This window comes from Anolis sagrei, chromosome Y (assembly GCF_037176765.1).
Source record: "Anolis sagrei isolate rAnoSag1 chromosome Y, rAnoSag1.mat, whole genome shotgun sequence".
Taxonomy (NCBI): Eukaryota; Metazoa; Chordata; class Lepidosauria; order Squamata; family Dactyloidae; genus Anolis; species Anolis sagrei.
Window position 1 is genome coordinate 71000235 of NC_090035.1, and position 6139 is coordinate 71006373.

Consider the following 6139-nt stretch of genomic DNA (forward strand, 5'->3'; position numbering starts at 1 on the left):
TCCACTTCCATGTAAAATTACCTCCAGCATGGCCAATTGTCAAGGTTTATGAGAGTTCTGCTTCAGAAAATCTGGAGAGCACCGGTTTCCTCCTGCTGCTCTAGGATGAAAGTCACCAATGGTCCATCTAACCCAGGCATGGGCAAACCTGGGCCCTCCAGGTGTTTTGGACTTCAACTCCAACAATTTCTAACAGTCTACAGGCAGTTTATATATATATTCTTCATATATATTCTTCAATAAATTGCTTTGCTATTTTACCTTGGATTGGAGTGTGTGTAAAGTGCAGAGGGTATTCCCAGCTTTGGAGTACAACACTACCTTTGTTATGGGAACAGAGCTTGAATGTCCTAATATTGAGTCAGAGGTGACACTTTTGGAAATAAATTGTGTATGACTGATTCCCATCCATTGCTGTATCTTTCCGGAAACCTGTTTGTAGAACAATGTTGGAGAAGGACAACGTTGGAGGAGGACAATGGCCCCCCTTCCAACTTTCACGGGATCTATTCTTAGGACTTCATCCCATGAGTATTGGAAATAGCAACCTCTCAAGCCTTTCACTATTTATTTGTTAATGTATATGTTTTCTAACCTGTATTCGATGTGTACATTGACTTACCAGTTTGACTTATACCTTTGGTGTGGGAGGGGTTAAAGACGTGACTATACTGAGCATGTTCAGACTCAGGACTCCATTTTGTCTGTTGAACACCTCTTTGGAGGTGGATGTGTTTGCTTCCCACCTCATTGGAGGTGGATGTGTGTGTTTAGTCTTCAATGACAACAGGTTGCTGTTTGGACTTCAGCAGAGAAGTATGTTTGGATTTTAATGGATAGAGTATGACTTATAGACTTCAGTGAGTACAGTGGTCCTTTGCTACTTTGCGGTTCGCTTTTCGCAGACTCACTGTTTCGCAGTTTTTCATGATGTAGCACGACCATCAACATTGACTGTTCCTCCCACTAATCGGACAAATTCACTGCCAGGAAGGGCTGGTCTGATAACTTTCAGAAGCACTATGGATTTAAGAGCGTTTGTGTCATGTATCATGTTCTGCAGTTGTTGGTGGTGGTAGGCCTAGCAGTTGGTGATGGAAGGGTTAATGTAAGTCTTAGTTCTAAAGGGTTGAGTAATCTGTATGTAAGAGTTCATGGGTGAAAGCAATTAAGGGTGGAGGTATGCAAGAGATAGGTTGCAGCTGCGTGTGTCTGGATATAAGGAGCTAGCCTTGGGACTGATCTTGGGGAGAAAAGTATTTGTTTTATCTTGGTGGTAGATGCTGCTGGTTTTTCCCCAGGTTTGCGGCTTTTCGGTGTTCTGACCTACAAAATTATAGTTATGAAGTAATGAAAGTAATTTTATGGTTGGGAGTCACCACAATATGCAGAACTGTATTAAGGGGTTGCGGCACTAAGAAGGTTGAGAACCACTGTCTTAGGGTATAACTGTATGGGTTTTTTAGAATACAGTGGTGGAGAGCTTTTTCTCTGAGGAGATCTATGCTCAAAGGCTCTGCTCCAAGCAGCAGGTTGGAGAAAAGCCGTTACGCTACTCTAAAGGAGGCTATGGTTGTTCTGGAACAGCTGTTCCAGGAGCTCCAATTTTATTTGCTTTGAATTAAATGTTGGTTTGCATTCCCAGGCTTGGGATTGTCCAGCAGGGTGGCTTCCTGTTATAGTTTGCAATCATAAGGCAAGTCACCTGTCTATTATAGTTAGGATCCCTGGTCCCGCCCCTCTCTGGGTTTTTTGGAGGGAAGGGGCCATTTTTCAGTTAGTCTCAGCAAAGGAAGTCAATGCAGAGGATGTATACAGATGTCCTCCTGTACAAAGGCTTCATCCCTTAAGACTTTCCGGGGGAGAACAGTCTTGAGAGCCTCTGAAGATTCCCAAAGGTTCCGGGGAAACAGCCTTACAGCCCTGAGGAATTCCGGAGGGAATAACAGCTCTAACCATCAAAGCAGCTAAGTGATTACAAGCCTCTTGGTAGGTTCGCTCGGCGTTGAGACGTAGTTCAGCCCGGTAGTGAATCCACATCAATAAGGTTTAGGTTCACAGCAGCCTGGGAGGAGCTAGAAAGGGGAATTTTCCTTTAAACAAGGTTTTTTGAAGATAGTGCCTGTTCCCTGTGAACAAGATTGCAAGAGCCAAGAGACTGTTAAGAAAGCTTTACAATTCTTGTTTGTTCATCAATAAAAGACTGTTATACTTAAGCTCAAGCCTCATAAAGACTGTTTAATAAGGGAAATTTCTCTAAAGGCTTCTTTTCGGGAGCCCTGGCTTCCCGCTGGATCCAAGCCATACATCCTCTCTTAAAGGCACTTCATTTCAGGTCCAGCGGCGAAAGAACCATGGTGGAATAGCTGTTTGCTCGAAGTTTATGTTTTATTTTCTCATTTAACTGAAGATGAAGATGAGGCTTTATTTTGTGTTACATACAAAGACTACGTAAGTTTCTTCCACTGTTTATTTTTGTATGCAACATTGCAAGTCTGTGTTTCATTTCTGCTAGTAAGAAGTAAAGATTTTTCTATTCGTTTCTACTCTTGTCTGTGTGTCTTGTGCATGGGACGTGGCTAAGATCTGCTTGCTGCCCAACAAGTTCTGCCAATACACAAGATTCTACTATAATTGCTGTCTCCCTCATCAAATGTGTTACTCCTACTGTTTTAACAGCAATCGCCCTCTGCATTCATCTTTATAAAATACAACGGAGACATTTGACAAGAGTTGCCATCACACTATCAAGTAGAGTACCCGTCTTTCAAGAGAATTGAGAAGCCTGGTGTTAATAGCTACTTGACTCCAAAAACACTCGCTTTTAGACACTTCAAAATCTGAGTCCCATGGGCAATCCCTGGAAGTACACCTGTCTCGAGAGCAGTGAAAAAGATCTTGGAGTCCTCTTGGACAAGTTAAACATGAGCCAACAATGTGATGCGGCAGCAAAAAAAGCCAACGGGATTTTGGCCTGCATAAATAGAAGCCTAGTGTCTAGATCCAGGGAAGTCATGCTACCCCTCTATTCTGCCTTGGTCAGAGCACACTTGGAATACTGTGTCCATGTCCAATTCTGGGCACCACAATTGAAGGGAGATGTTGACAAGCTGGAAGGTGTCCAGAGGAAGGCGACTAAAATGATCAAGGTGTAACATGCACAGATATCTATAACAACAAACATAAAAAACTGCAGATTGCTAATCACAATTTCTATATTTCAGTGAATTCTTCATTAAACGTCACGTGGGAACAGTAACTCGACTGATTAATAATTATTTATAAATGTTAGGTTGCTTGTCAATATACTATAAACACAATGAAACTAAAATTACAGCAGCAAAACAACAGAGAGGAAACAACCTGGGACAACTAATCACCTCTCAACAAAAGATTGCCCCAGGCACTGCCAGGCCATCAAATGCCAATCAAGGTGATCAGTTGAAACATTCACACCTAGCTCCAGCAGACAAGAGTCCTTTGTCCCATCCTGGTCATTCCACAGATAAATAAACCCTTTTTCCTAGATCCAACAGACCTCACTACCTCTGAGGATGCTTGCTATAGATGCAGGTGAAACGTCTGGAGAAAATGCCTCTAGAACATGGCCATATAGCCCGAAAAAACCTACAACAACCCAGTGATTCCGGCCATGAAAGCCTTCGACAATACAATGAAACTTAAGCTTCCAAAATGACAATTTCTATATTCCATGAGATTTTTCATTAGTTCATGATGTCATGAACTAATGAAGAATCCCCTGGAATATACAAATTGTCATTTTGGAAGCTAAACTGATCAAGGGATCAATGGAGAACAAGCCCTATGAGGAACGGCTTAAAGAGCTGGGCATGTTTAGTCTTCAAAAGAGAAGGCAGAGAGGAGACATGATGAGGGCCATGGATAAATATGTGAGAGGAAGTCATTGGGAGGAGGGAGCAAGCTTGTTTTCTGCTGCCCTGGAGACTAGGACACGGAACAATGGCTTCAAACTATAAGAAAGGAGATGCTATCTGAACATGAGAAAGAACTTCCTGACTGTGAGAACTGTTCAGCAGTGGAACTCTGCCTCGGAGTCTGGTGGAGGCTCCTTTGGAGGCTTTCAAGCAGAGACAAATGTCGGGGTGCTTTGAATGCAGTTTTCCTGCCTCTTGGCAGGGGGTTGGACTGGGTGGCCCATGAGATCTCTTCCAACTCTATGATTCTATAATAAGTAGTGTTATGTCATTTGGTGGCCTCCGTGAGGCTCTGTTTCAACATGTCTAGAAACGGGGAAACCTGCATGTGATGAGATCCTTAAGCATTGGTTCATTACATTTTTGGTTTGGAACAATGAAGTTCATAGGGTTTCATGATCTGGGTTTGATAATCTAAGTCAATGGTTCTCAACCTGTGGGTCTCCAGGTGTTTTGGCCTACAACTCCCAGAAATCCCAGCCAGTTTACTATCTGTTAGGATTTCTGGGAGTTGAAGGCCAAAACATCTGGGGACCCACAGGTTGAGAACCACCGCTCTTAGTCCCAGTGCAGTGTGGGCACAGCTGTAGTTGCCATAGCTGATCCCAGATGTTGGCTTGTAGCCCTTGCTTAGAGCAGGTCCTGCTGCCAAAATGGGACAGTGTGCCACAAGGAGACTGCCATCGCCTGCAGCCTGGACAGACCACCAATCTTGATCAGAGTCGTTGGTGATCAAGGTGGCAAGTTAGGACAACATAAAATAAAAAGGAATTACCTGTTTGGATCCTTGGAATCCCAAAGGAGAGTCAGGAGTGTGACATCACAATTTGTGGCCAATGAGCAAGGAAGCATGGCAGCAAAGGAATCAGATGAAATGGAATGTCCTTAGGTTTTCTCATATTATGTGTAATAATAGCAATAGAAGGGCTTCACCAATTGTCTGTGGGATTGATTTCAGCAAGACACTGAAAGTTTGCAAAACGGAATAAGGTTATGCACAACTCCCATGATTCTGTATCTTTGAGCCATGGGAGCTAAAGTGGTGCATAACAGCATTAATTCTGCAGTGTAGATACACCCATAGACTGGTCCATTTAGAAAACAGTAGGCTAAGGGTGCATCTAGCCCAGGCCTGGGCAAACTTTGGCCCTCTTGAGTGTTTTGGACTCCGACTCCCACAATTCCTAACAGCCTCAGGCCCTTTCCTTTTCCCCCTCAGCCGCTTAAGCGGCTGAGGGGGAAAAGGAAGGGGCCTGAGGCTGTTAGGAATTGTGGGAGTCGGAGTCCAAAACACCTGGAGAGCCCAATTTTGCCCATGCCTGGTCTACACTATAGAATTAACACAGTTTGGTACCACTTTAATCTGCCAGGACTCTTTGGCAAGGAAGTCTAAACACCTTGTATAACCAGGACCCTGTCTACACTGCCATATAATCCAGATTATCAACGCAGATCACCCACATTATCTGCTTTGAACTGGATTGTATGTGTTCTGGTACAGCTGTACCAGGAGCTCCAATTTTGTTTGCATTGCATTGCATTGAATGTTTGTTTGCAGCCCTAAGTTTCATGGACTCTGCAGATAGGTGGCTTCTTTTGGCTGCAGTCATAGGGCAAGCCACCTGCCCATCATCGTTGAGTTTGGTCCTGCCCCTTGCTCAGGGCAGTTGGGAAGGGAAGGGAGCCATTTTTAAGTTAGTCTCTGCAAGAATAGCTAATGTACAGAATGTGTCCAGGTCTCCTGTGCAAAAGACTTCTCAGGGGAGAATAGTCTTAAGAGCATCTAAAGATTCCCAAAGATTCCAGGGAAACAGTCTTACAGCCCTGAGGAATTTCGGAGGGAATAACAGCTTTAAACATCAAGAACTCCAGCTAAGTGACTACAGGCCTACTGGTAGGTCCACTCGGTTTTGAGACGCAGTTCAGCCCGGTAGTGGATCCACATCAGTTAGGTTTAGGATCACAGTTAGCCTGGGAGAAGTTTGGAAAGGGATTTTCCTTTAAAGTAAAGCAAAGAAACAGTTAGAAGCCACCAGTTGCTTAAAGCCTGGAAGCATTTGTTTAACCTTTGAAGACAAAGAAGTTTCTGTTTGATTGTTCATCAATAAAGACTTTGTTGATTTCTCAAACCCTCTAAAGACTGTTTATGGAGGAAAATTCTCTAAGAGCTTCTCTTCGGGGGC